This window comes from Hyla sarda, unplaced genomic scaffold, assembly GCF_029499605.1.
Source record: "Hyla sarda isolate aHylSar1 unplaced genomic scaffold, aHylSar1.hap1 scaffold_2548, whole genome shotgun sequence".
Taxonomy (NCBI): Eukaryota; Metazoa; Chordata; class Amphibia; order Anura; family Hylidae; genus Hyla; species Hyla sarda.
The window spans coordinates 1,564-14,087 of NW_026609236.1; the positions used below are offsets into that span (position 1 = coordinate 1,564).

The following is a 12,524-nucleotide window of genomic DNA, read 5'->3' on the forward strand; positions in this document are numbered from 1 at the left end:
TGTCTGGTGCAAGCCCAACACATCACATCACCCAAAGAACACCATCCATGTTTTTCAGCAATCAGGATTTGGAAACTGGTCAGAGTTGAGGGAAAGATGGATGGTGCTAAATACAGGGATATTCTTGAGCAAAACCTGTACCACTCTGTGCATGATTTGAGGCTAGAACTAAGGTTCACCTTCCAGCAGGCCAATAACCTCACACACACTAAAGAAACACTTAAGTGGTTTATTTGGAGCTGTAATTGCTGTACAAGGTGGCTCTACAAAGTATTGACTTTAGGGGGGGTAAATAGTTATGCACATTGATTTTTTCTGTTATTTTATCCTATTTGTTGTTTGATTCACAATAAATAATAAAAAAATCCAATCCATGTTAATTCCAGGTTGTGAGGCACCAATATACGAAAAAAGTAAAGGGGGCTGAATACTTGTGCATGGCACTGTATGAGAGGACTATTAAACATACCTTGTGGGCACTAATGGACTTCCACGTGTCCTTGAATGATATCCAGGAATCATTATCCATATCGGTTATGGGTAACATCTAGATGGAAGCAAGAGGAGTCAGACAACACAATAACTAGTCAAATCATCTTAAAACTATATAAAACCTGTCAACTCATGACATAACCAACATAAAATGAAGCTTATTCAATGCTATTTTTTTTTGCCAATGAACATAAGACGGCAAAACAAACTAAATCGTTACTACAAATAATTGGTTATTTAAGTAAAATATATAAAGGTATTCAGGGGATAAAAAAAGAACACTAGGCTCAGGGAAGAGGTTAACAAAAAAGACCCTAAAAACTTTAATGACCTTACCTGCTGCCAGTACTGACATGGATCTACGGTCCGATGCACAACACTTCCTGTGTATGGGGTCAGATTATAGTTGAACCATGACACTGCTGTAGCTGTTGATAAGCTGAAGGGTCAAGTACATATGTGAATCCCGAACACAGAAAGTACTGCACATTGGCAGCCATGGGAAGGGAAGTTGGCGTTTAGTTTTTATTTTTTTTGTTTGTTTTTACAGAAATATCACTGACCACTTCCTCTAAACATGACTTTCAGTAATTTATGTACATGCTGCAGAAACAAATGCATTCATGCATGTTGAAGATTTTTCAGTGATGCAACACTGGTATGATACTGATGACCTATGAATAATTTTTTTTCAGCAACCTCCAGAGACTAAATGGGTGTCCTCTATTTGGAAAGCAGAGGACATAAATAGGGGTTTATTGTTATGGCTATATGAATGTGCACTGTTTAGAAAAGGACCATCTAGTAACAGAGAGGGCTTTCACCCATGTCATATGGCTTGAATTCCACGATTGCTATTGGCTGAAGCATCTAAGTGGTTAAATGACCAGGATTGGAGTTATCTCCAATCCCACCTGTTGCCAGTGTGTTAGCTATACTACAGCTAGAACCTACTGGCAAGCTCCTGACCAACATAACAACATGAGGGATTAAAATAATAGGCTTTGTGTGTAACTCAGCTGTAAAATTCTTTTCTCACAAAGTTGTTTAATTTGGGATGCTGCTGCCAATAGGAGGCGACAGTAAGCAAGTAAAGAGTTAGCTCCTCCCACACAGTCTATACCCCTCCTGCAGAGAGTGAGCTAATCAGTTTGTACACAAGCAGTAGAATTAACAGGAGAAGCCAACACCGATAAGAAAACAGAAACCCTAGAATGAATCTGGCCTGTCGAGGACAAGAGACGCTCATTCAGAAAGGCCAGTAGACATCCCAAGTCTACTGTGAGTGACACAAAAATCCTATTTCCTCACTAGTATCATTGGAGGACACAGAAAACCATGAGACATCCAAAAGCAGTCTCCGAGGGAGGAAACAAGGGACCCTTTCTGCATGAAGCAGAGGAGGAAGACAACTGGAAAAAGGACCCACAGATCCGGGCAGCTGGAAGACAAGCAGGAGTGACAGAATTCCAAGGACAAGTCCGCAAGGGGGCTTCCACAAGAGGATGGTAGGGGAGAAGGGCAGAAAAAAAGTTTATGCCAAGAGTGGATACACCGGGGAGGAGAATCACATACATGTCAGGGTAAGAGAGATCTGGATAACATTTAACGAAGTAGACGGACTAGAGAAAGAAAAGGGACAAATGGTCAAGGACCAGAGCAAAAACAGAGTGTGACTAGAGGAAGCTACCCTGTAAGCACAGGAATAGGAAGGAAAGAACCAAGGCCAAATGAAGGAACAATCTGTGCAAGTAGAGGAGTGAGACTTTGTATCATAGAGAGGAGGACAAAAAGAACTCCCAAAAAATAGACAGGACCATTAGCCATCAGGGTGGTAGAGCAGCCAATGCTGAGAAACAAAAAACGAAAGCTGCAGGCAGAATTAAAGGGGTACTACCGTGCTGACAACTTATCCCCTATCTAAAGGATAGGGGATAAGTTGCCTGATGGCACGGGGTCCTGCCGTTGGGGACCCCCGCGATCTCGCACGCAGCACCCCGCTCTCATCAGGCCCCAGAGCGAACATCCCTCCGGGTCTTATGACTGGCGATCAATGGGCCGGAGTATCGTGACGTCACGCTCCACCCCCTCAATGTAAGTCTATGCCAGGGCGCGAGACAACTGTCTGGCCCCTGCCATAGACTTGCATTGAGGGGGCGGTGCGTCCGGGGCCTGATGAGAGCGGGGTGCTGCGTGCAAGATCGCGGAGGTCACCAGGACCCTGCGTGATCAGGCAACTTATCCCCTATCCTTTAGATAGGGGATAAGTTGTCAGCACGGTAGTCCCCCTTTTAGGTGAGCCCAGTCTGACAAGACCACTCCTGAGTAATGAAAGAACCTGAAAGGGCTTGGGCTAAAGCTTCAGGAAGGATACTCAGACAAAGAAAGCTACGCTGTAGGACCTTCTAAGGCAATACATTGATGACTGTGAAATGCCAACAGAGAAGGCTAAGTTACCAAAATAAACCATGGGAGCTAGATAAGCAAGAAGAGGGAAAAAACTTTAGTAAAAACGGTGATGTATTGAATGTGTGACGTACCAACAAGAACTCAGCGAAGATTGAGTTCCTCCTCTAGGCCCCCATATCACCTAGGAAAGGGGCTAGAGATATGAAACTACATAGACAACTTTCCACAAGAGAGGCCTTTGGAAGACAGAGAAAAGAAAAACCCCACCAGGAGCCCAGCCTGGTAAAAAAAAAAAACAGCCCAGACAGAAAATCAGGTCAAAATGGTAGCCCACAGAAAAATGCAAGAAAGAACTTGCAGATGAATGGGACCTTAAAGAAACACGAAAGTGTAGACATGGGGGAACAGAGAAGAGCACCCTCATCAAAAGAAAGGCTAATAGACCACAATGATAGCAACCACAAGATTAGATGCCATAGAGGAGCAAAGGATTAGAATGTGCAGAGTGTTATCCTGCTAGAGCAGTGGGGACACACAGCTCCTGTAGCACCTAGATAAATACATCCCAAGGAGGAAGAAGCCAATCGCACAACAACAGAAGGAATGGGCTGGGCTGAAGGAGGAGGCCTAAAGGCTTCAATGTTAGGTGCAATGTAATTCTAGGAGGGGCACTGGATGACACCAGTGGTCAGGAGAAGATCAACACGGGAGAGTCGAAAGGAAAGGTGGTTTAGAAAAATGCTGAAGCATCTACCCTAAGGAAAGACATCCAGCTGAGGGAGCGATGTACCATCCGACTAGGGACAATGTGTAAGAAGGCAATCAGCATGCAGCCAAGCTCATAACCTAATAGGGCAGTAGCTGAAATGACTAGAAAAAAAATAGTCGGGCTGACTAAACAGCAAGGGCATTAAACCAACCAGCAAAAGGAGCGATCCATAAAGCAGCTGAGAATACTGATACCTGCGAGCAATGAAGGCTGGGTGAAAGCAGAAAGGGAAAAGGATTCTTTGATAGTCTTTAATGGGGCACACAGGAACCATGGGTATATGCTGCTGCCACTAGGAGGTTGGCCCCTCCTCAGCAGGATATACCTGCCCACTGGCACTGAGCTATTTAGTTAGTCAAGAGCAGTAGCAGAAGCCAAACAAACAAAGGAGCTAACCGAGAACAAAGCAACAAGAAATGTGTGGGAGCTGTGTCGCCCCAATAAAGGGTAAGAGAAAGGTTTTACGGTGAGAACAAAAAAAATCCTCTTTTCTCGGTCGCTTCATTGGAGGACACATGAACCATGGGACATAGGAAAGCAGCCCCTGGGGTCGGAAAACAATAGCCAGACAAAGGGAGGACAGTCCAAGACTGAGCCATCACCGCCTGCAAGATAATGGGGTCGGAACCCGCACGTGCCAATGCATAAGTAAGCATGCTGCAGAAACATGAAAAAGTGTGGAGAGGCCTAGGAAGCCACCCCTGCACACCAGAAGAACAAAAGCCCGGTAGCAAACCGCCCGGGAGCCTCCACAGACAATGTGGAGTTTGTTATGGCCCAAAAAGTAGGAAATCGCCACCTTACCACAATAGGCCTTAGATAGCAGACTGTAGTCAACGAGAAACGGCTGATCTTCTGGGATACCAAAGAGGGAGTCCAAGTGCCAAAAGGCGAAGTAAGCGAGGTATGGGTGCATATGGCACGCCCCTCAACCAACCTGTGGAGAGAACACTCCCGTGGCAAAAGGAAGGACACTGTCCTCCTGTGAAGAAAAAAATAAGAGGAAACACCCTCTTGGAAAATTAACAGACAGGAAGAAGGACAAACTTGACCAGGAGAAGAAAGAGGAAGAGAGAACCATTTTTCCTTTCCTGCCTGCTTTCACCTCTTTCCCATGAACTGCATGGATCTCAAGACGGTGGGAGTTTCGGACCGCCAGTCCAAGGAAGAAATATCTGTAGCAAACGTTGCATGGAAGCGCAGCCCCAGGAAGACAAGGGACGGAAAGGAAGACAGAATAGGCCTGGCTGAGGAGATAATACAGCTGAAGATTACAAGACAATAAAGGCTATGGAGGCTCTCCAGGTCAGGGTGTGGGAGGGCAAAATTAATGTGAACATTGTCCAGGAAAGGCACAAGACAGAACTATTGTGAAAAGGTCCGGAGGTCACTGCAAAGCGGACAAATGGCTGAAGATACATCACTGTCAGGACAGAGGAGACAGCCACCTCTGAACCAAAAACATAAGTGCTTCACCTCCTATAGGGGGCAATGTGAATGCTGGATAGGCAATAGCAGGAATTACTCAGAGATACCTTAACCGCCTCAGGGAAAAGGTTAATGTGATGGACAGAAAAGCCAAAGCTAATACTGTACAAGGGCTGCCAGGACCCCCCACGAACAGAAGCGTATAGCAGGCATCATACAAAAATCTTCAGAACTCCCCTTATGTAAGGGGGTAGTGTAGGTACCATGCATGGAAACACCAGAGAGACAGATCAGAGAAAACCCAGGAATGATCAGATCATACTCCTGCTCTCCCGTTTCCTCCCTCCCATAATAAGGAACTCCTATAGGGGGGAATGGCACAGTGGTAATAAAAATAGATTTTATGGGAATTTATGAGGAAGTGTTGGGGACTATAATAGTAAGGCCCCACACACTTACCTCCACAGACCTCAGGTTGGTGGGATAATACTCATCCGTCCAAAGCCATTGGGCACTCGCAGGGTCACCCCTTCTGTAACCTTGCACTCCTAGTGGGGTAGTGGTATTCCACACCGCAGCAGTAAAAGGGGATGGGTGACTGGTGGAGGGAAAAAAGCATGGCAGCATTCTGTTTGGTTTCCTATTCCTAGCACTCTTAGGGGTAATTTTGTCTAGTGTGGCTGTCCACGCTGATGCCCCCCCTGAATAAAGAGAGAATAAACCTCAGACACCACCTAAAAAGAAAATGTAAGAACTTTAATAGAACTAAAATTAAAAAAGTAAACAAGAATTTCCAGTACAACAGCTTCTTACGAACTTCCAGCTTTATTGCAATATAAATAATCCAACACACAGGACAGGAGAATAGTCACTTGTTACGGTCTGTTCACCAGACTTTAGTCATACAACAATGGATTAAAAACCAGAACCCTATATAGGGAGAGGAAGCTGACTTGATTCCAAACATCTGTGGAACCCAGTCAGCTTAACTCTTTACATACTCTTAACCCCTTCCCTTAAGGACCTTTTTTGCAATTCTGACCACTGTCACTTTATGCATTAATAACTCTGAGATGCTTTTACCTATTATTCGGATTCTGAGAGTTTTTTTCGTGACATATTCTACTTTATGTTAGTGGTAATTTTTTGTCGATACTTGCATAATTTCTTTGTGAAAAATTCCAAAATTTGATGAAAAAATAGAAAATGTCGCATTTTTCGAACTTTAAAACTCTCTGCTTGTAAGGAAAATGGATATTCTAAATACATTTTATATTGATTCACATATACAATTGGTCTACTTTGTGTTGACATCATAAAGTTGACATGTTTTTACTTTTTGAAGACATTAGAGGGCTTCAAAGTATAGCAGCAATTTTCAAAATTTTCACTAAAATTCCAAAATCTGGATTTTCTAGGGACCAGTTACGTTTGAAGTGGATTTGAGGGGCCTTTCTGTGAGAAATACCCAATTATAGAAACTACACCCCTCAAAGGATTCAAAAACACATTCAGAAAGTTTGTTAACCCTTAGGTATTTCACAAGAATAGCAGAAAAGTGGAGGAGAAAAAAGGAGATTTTTTTACACTTACCGTAAAATCTTTTTCTCGGAAGATCCATTGGGGACACCGGAACCGTGGGTATATCTTGCTGCCACTAGGAGGCTGTCACTAGGCTTAAGAAGTCGGCTCCTCCCAGCAGGATATACCCCCCCTACTGACTCAGAGACACTCAGTTTTAGTCCTAAAGCAATAGAAGAAACCGAAAAAATACAAACAGAGTCCGAAGGGAGTCCAGTCAAAACAAGTGAACCAATAGACTGACAGGCGACCGACCCCCAGGGTAACAAACTAAAACCAACGGGGTGGGAGCTGTGTCCCCCAATGGATCTTCAGAGAAAAAGATTTTACGGTATGTGTAAAAAATCTCCTTTTCGTGTTCAGATCCATTGGGGGACACAGGAACCATGGGACGTACCAAAGCAGTCCCTGGGCCGGGAAAAGCAAACCAACCCGGAAACAAGCGGATGGCAAAGCCACCGCTGCCTGCAAAACCTTACGCCCCAAACTGGCGTCGGCGGATGCAGAAGTGTGCACTTGGTAGAATTTGGTGAACGTGTGGTGGCCTTAGAAACCGGCAAACCCTTGTGTCGGCACCTCCGGAGAGGTGACTCCCAGTGCAGGAGACAAAGGAAGATGGCCCGGATCTCTAGGACATTGATGGGAAGACTGGTTTCCTGAGGGGACCAGCGACCCTGGACCGTCCGGTCCTGAAGAACGCCTCCCCACCCGAGGAGACTCGCATCCGTCGTCAGGACCAGCCAGTTCAACGGAAGGAACGAGCGACCGCCCAGGAGAAGAGGAGAGCGGAGCCACCAAAGAAGCGACTGGCGAATCGAGGTGGGTAGACGGATCCAACAATCCAAGGACAGGGGAGATCCGTCCCAGAGAGACAGAATGGCCCACTGACGCGGGCGGCACCGAAACTGTGCGAACGGAACCGCCACCATGGCCGCCACCATTCTGCCCAGCACTGCCATGCAGGAGCGAATGGACACTGGATGTGGGCATCTCAAGAGGCGGACAGCAGACAGAAGAGCACTCCGCTTGTCCGGAGGGAGGAAAACCCGGGCTCTCCCGGTATCGAACTGAAGGCCCAGAAAAAACAGAGACTGGGAGGGAGAAAGATTGGATTTCTCTTCGTTGATCAGCCACCCGAAACTGGTCAGAGTCTGCAGGGTGATGTGGAGACTCTCCACGTTCTGGAGCAGGGATGGGGCCGTGATAAGCAGGTCGTCCAGATAAGGTAAGACAGACACCTCTCGGGAGTGGAGGATAGCAATGACAGCCGCCAGGACCTTGGTAAAGACCCTGGGGGCAGTGGCCAGGCCGAACGGCAGAGCCACAAACTGAAAGTGACCCTCCGGAACGGCAAACCGCAGAAATCGTTGATATGGAGGAAAAATCGGGATGTGGAGATACGCATCCCGAATGTCCACGGAAGACAGGAATTCGCCCCGATCCATGGATCCAACAATCGAGCGCAGGGACTCCATCCGGAAGTGGCGAAGTAGAAGGTGCCGATTGAGGAGTTTCAGGTACAAAATCAGATTGACCGTTCCCCCTTTCTTGGGAACAACGAATAGGTTTGAATAGAAACCCCGGAAATGGTCCTGAGGAGGAACAGGCACAACGACACCTTGCTCCAGCAGAGTGCGAATCGCAGAGCGAAAACCTGCAGCCAGTGCAGGCAAACGAGGAGGCCGGGACCAAAAGAAAACGATCCCAGGGAAGAGAACAAAACTCAATCTGGTAACCGTCGGAGACGACGTCCCGCACCCAGGAATCCTGGACCTGTGCCAACCAGACGTCCTGAAAGAGGGACAAGCAACCACCCGAGGGAGAGCCTCAAGCGGGGGCGCCCCTTCAGGCTGAGGTAGGCTTGCGAGTTCCCGACTTTGCGGGAAAACGGCTGGAACGGCCATCCTGCTTCCAGGAGGGGCGAGGCTTGAAGGACGGGGCCTTCCTAGCTTGCGAGGAATGCGACTTGTCCTGGCTCCCTGAGCCCAGTGAGTGAAAAGACCGAAAGGAAGCAGTCTTGCGGCGAGAATCAGAGCAGCGTGCCTTCTGGGGAAGCAAGGAACTCTTACCGCCCATAGCTTCAGAGATGATTTTGTCCAGCCTTTTTCCAAAAAGTAAAGGCCATTTCTGTCAGAGATTTTTTGGAAGCCGCGTCAGTGTTCCAAGCTTTCAGCCACATAGAGCGGCGAATGGCGACCAGATTGCCGGACGCAAAGGCCGCACAGCGTGCTGACTCCAAGGAAGCTTGGCATATATAGTCACCTGCCTTGGAGATCTGGAGAGCAATATCTGCTAGATCATCAGGAGGGGCCCCGGAAAACACCCCTTGGCGGAGCTGAGAAGCCCAAACCGATAAGGCCTTTGAGACCCAGGTCGATGCAAAGGCCGGAAGCAAGGAGGACCCAACCGCCTCAAAAGGCGTACTTCGCCAGATTTTCAACCTGCTTGTCCATGGGATCTTTGAAGGAAGCGGCATCCGCCAGCTGCAGGGTGGTGGATTTAGATAAATGGGAGACTGGGGGGTCCACCAACGGCAGAACGGTCCATTTGGGGCAAGAACCTGAAAAAACGGACACAGAGCCTTCAACCATTTAGTGCCTTGGAAGCGCTTCTCCGGAAGATTCCAGGCGGTCTCCAGAATATCATCAAACTCCTTATGAGGATTGAAAACCTTGGGAGAGTGATGAGTACGTGTAAAGGAAACTCCAGGAGCAGGGTCCAAAGTTCCAGGGTCCCAAGCTATCCACCAAGTCCGACATGGATGACAGCACTTCAGAATCCGATTGCGGAGCCAAGTCTGAGTCCACCAGTTCCCCCTGAGACCGGGAACAGGCAGTGGAAGCTCCGGATCTAGGTGACACTGATCTGGTAAGGCGGGCCTGGGATCGGGAACGGCCCCTAGGAGAAAGACCACGCGACCGAGGACGTTGCCTAAAAGGAGGGGACCTAGAGCGCGAGTGGCGGGAAGACCTGTGCTCAGGAGAGGAGTCAGAATAAATGATCCTGGGACGTCGGTGAGAGCGTCGACGGTCCGAAGACGCTGAACTGGTCTCCTGAGGAGGACTGCTTTAACCCCTTAAGGACGCAGGACGTAAATGTACGTCCTGGTGAGGTGGTACTTAACGCACCAGGACGTACATTTATGTCCTAAGCATAACCGCGGGCATCGGAGCGATGCCCGTGTCATGCGCGGCTGATCCCGGCTGCTGATCGCAGCCAGGGACCCGCCGGCAATGGCCGACGCCCGCGATCTCGCGGGCGTCCGCCATTAACCCCTCAGGTGCCGGGATCAATACAGATCCCGCCATCTGCGGCAGTTCGCCATTTAAATGAACGATCAGATCGCCCGCAGCGCTGCTGCGGGGATCCGATCATTCATAACGCCGCACGGAGGTCCCCTCACCTTCCTCCGTGCGGCTCCCGGCGTCTCCTGCTCTGGTCTGTGATCGAGCAGACCAGAGCAGGAGATGACCGATAATACTGATCTGTTCTATGTCCTATACATAGAACAGATCAGTATTAGCAATCATGGTATTGCTATGAATAGTCCCCTATGGGGACTATTCAAGTGTAAAAAAAAAAATGTAAAAGTAAAAAAAAAGTGAAAAATCCCCTCCCCCAATAAAAAAGTAAAACGTCAGTTTTTTCCTATTTTACCCCCAAAAAGCATAAAAAACATTTTTTATAGACATATTTGGTATCGCCGTGTGCGTAAATGTCCGAACTATTAAAATAAAATGTTAATGATCCCGTACGGTGAACGGCGTGAACGAAAAAAAATAAAAAAAAGTCCAAAATTCCTACTTTTTTAATACATTTTATTAAAAAATAAATTATAAAAAATATATTAAAAGTTTTTTATATGCAAATGTGGTATCAAAAAAAAGTACAGATCATGGCGCAAAAAATGAGCCCCCATACCGCCACTTATACGGAAAAAAAAAAAAAGTTAGAGGTCATCAAAATAAAGGGATTATAAACGTACTAATTTGGTTAAAAAGTTTGTGATTTTTTTTAAGCGCAACAATAATATAAAAGTATGTAATAATGGGTATCATTTTAATCGTATTGACCCTCAGAATAAAGGACACGTCATTTTTACCATAAATTGTACGGCGTGAAAACAAAACCTTCCAAAATTAGCAAAATTGCGTTTTTCGTTTTAATTTCCCCACAAAAATAGTGTTTTTTGGTTGCGCCATACATTTTATGATATAATGAGTTATGTCATTACAAAGGACAACTGGTCGCGCAAAAAACAAGCCCTCATACTAGTCTGTGGATGAAAATATAAAAGAGTTATGATTTTTAGAAGGCGAGGAGGAAAAAATGAAAACGTAAAAATTTAATTGTCTGAGTCCTTAAGGCCAAAATGGGCTGAGTCCTTAAGGGGTTAAGGCCGTAGCCACCTCCCTGGAAACCTGCGCCAGATCAGAAATCGTTTGGGAGAGAGAAGACACCGAAACCGGGGCAGGGTCAGGAGCCACGCGCTCCGGGGGGTTATCCTGGGTGGGGGGATTAGGGCAGGAGGAAGAGCAGGCAGAACAGGTGGTTTCAGCCGAACCCCCCTGCATTTTAAATTTACACCCAGTGCAAGCATAGTAAATGACCGAAGCGGAGACCGCCTGTCTGTTAGAAGGTTCAAAGCTGGGGGCGGACATTGCAAAAAAATACAGAGAAGTCAGCTAACCAGAGACAGAAAGAAAAAGGAACAAGCTCACCCAGGTTCCTGTGTCTTGAAGTCCCTGAAGTCTTGCAGGAGCGCAGGGACAGCTTGCAGTACCAGGAAGCTTGGAGGTGCAGGCTGCTGCAGCAGATATGGAACAGCTGAAGACAGGAGAGGAGACTCACAGGAGCAGAGTGCAGCAGCAGCTTGTGAGGGAGCAGTGCTGGACTCTGGAGCGGAGGCGCGTTACGTGATCCCCGTCAGAGAAGGGAGGAGACTGATGACCTCCGGATTGGATGCGCAACTAAGCGCAAACATATGGAGGTGGAGCTACGCGCGGCCAGGACTAGGCCAAAGCCGCGGGCTGGACCGGACGCCCGCGAACACCGTTGGGCGCACGGAGGTAGGGAAAGGTCGGCAGCGGTCCCCAGAGCAGTGGAGACGGCTGCCGGGGGAGACAAAAACCATGCTACAGCAGCGGTCGCATACTTTAAACGGGCCAGCTGCCGGAACAGAAGCAGGACCCAATAAGGTGCCCCCTCCACACAGATCCTCAGGATCCCCCTCGGCACACTGCGGGGATGCCTGCTGAATGATTTCAGCAGGCATTAGGCTCCGATCCCCGCCCGGTGAGCGGCAGGGAATGGAATCGCAGCAAATCTCAGGACCCCCAGGGCGATATGCCGGTATGCCTGCTGAACGATATCAGCAGGCATCCTGGTCCGGTCCCTGCCCGGCGAGCGGCAGGGGCCGTAAGAGCGCAGGGAGTACCCATACGCCCTGAGTCCTTAAGGACTTGGAAACGGGGGTGTATGGAGGCACCCTGCGTCCTTAAGGGGTTAATACACAGTGAGTTAAAATCATTCATGTTTTATAAACATAAATAAGGTGTAATTTTAAAAGTCGCAAGCAATATATAAGAACACAAATGTAAATGTATAAATGTGTAATGCCCTAGACATATAGCAGGAATATGAAGAGAGACACACAATAGCTTTTGCAATTGCTTTCCTTAGAAAATTTTCAGCATTTCATATTGAAAAAGCCAGTCAAACAACTGGCCCCCACTACCTGCTTGGACACATACTAGTCCTGCTGTGTCCATGCATCATCACCTATGTCATGGACACACTTCCTTGATTGACAGCTGTGAGTGCATCTCACAGCTGGAGTAAAAAT

At 47.5% G+C, this 12,524-nt stretch overlaps 1 long non-coding RNA gene across 1 annotated transcript in view; it reads right to left on the reverse strand.

Moving 5' to 3' along the window:
• Positions 1–469: 469 nt before the first annotated feature.
• The window catches only part of LOC130323810 (uncharacterized), a 32,699-nt gene continuing 20,644 nt past the window's right edge, over positions 470–12,524 (reverse strand). Inside the window, exon 3 of the long non-coding RNA XR_008869005.1 lies at positions 470–547. This is a non-coding gene — a long non-coding RNA (uncharacterized LOC130323810). The remainder of the gene's footprint in view (positions 548–12,524) is intronic.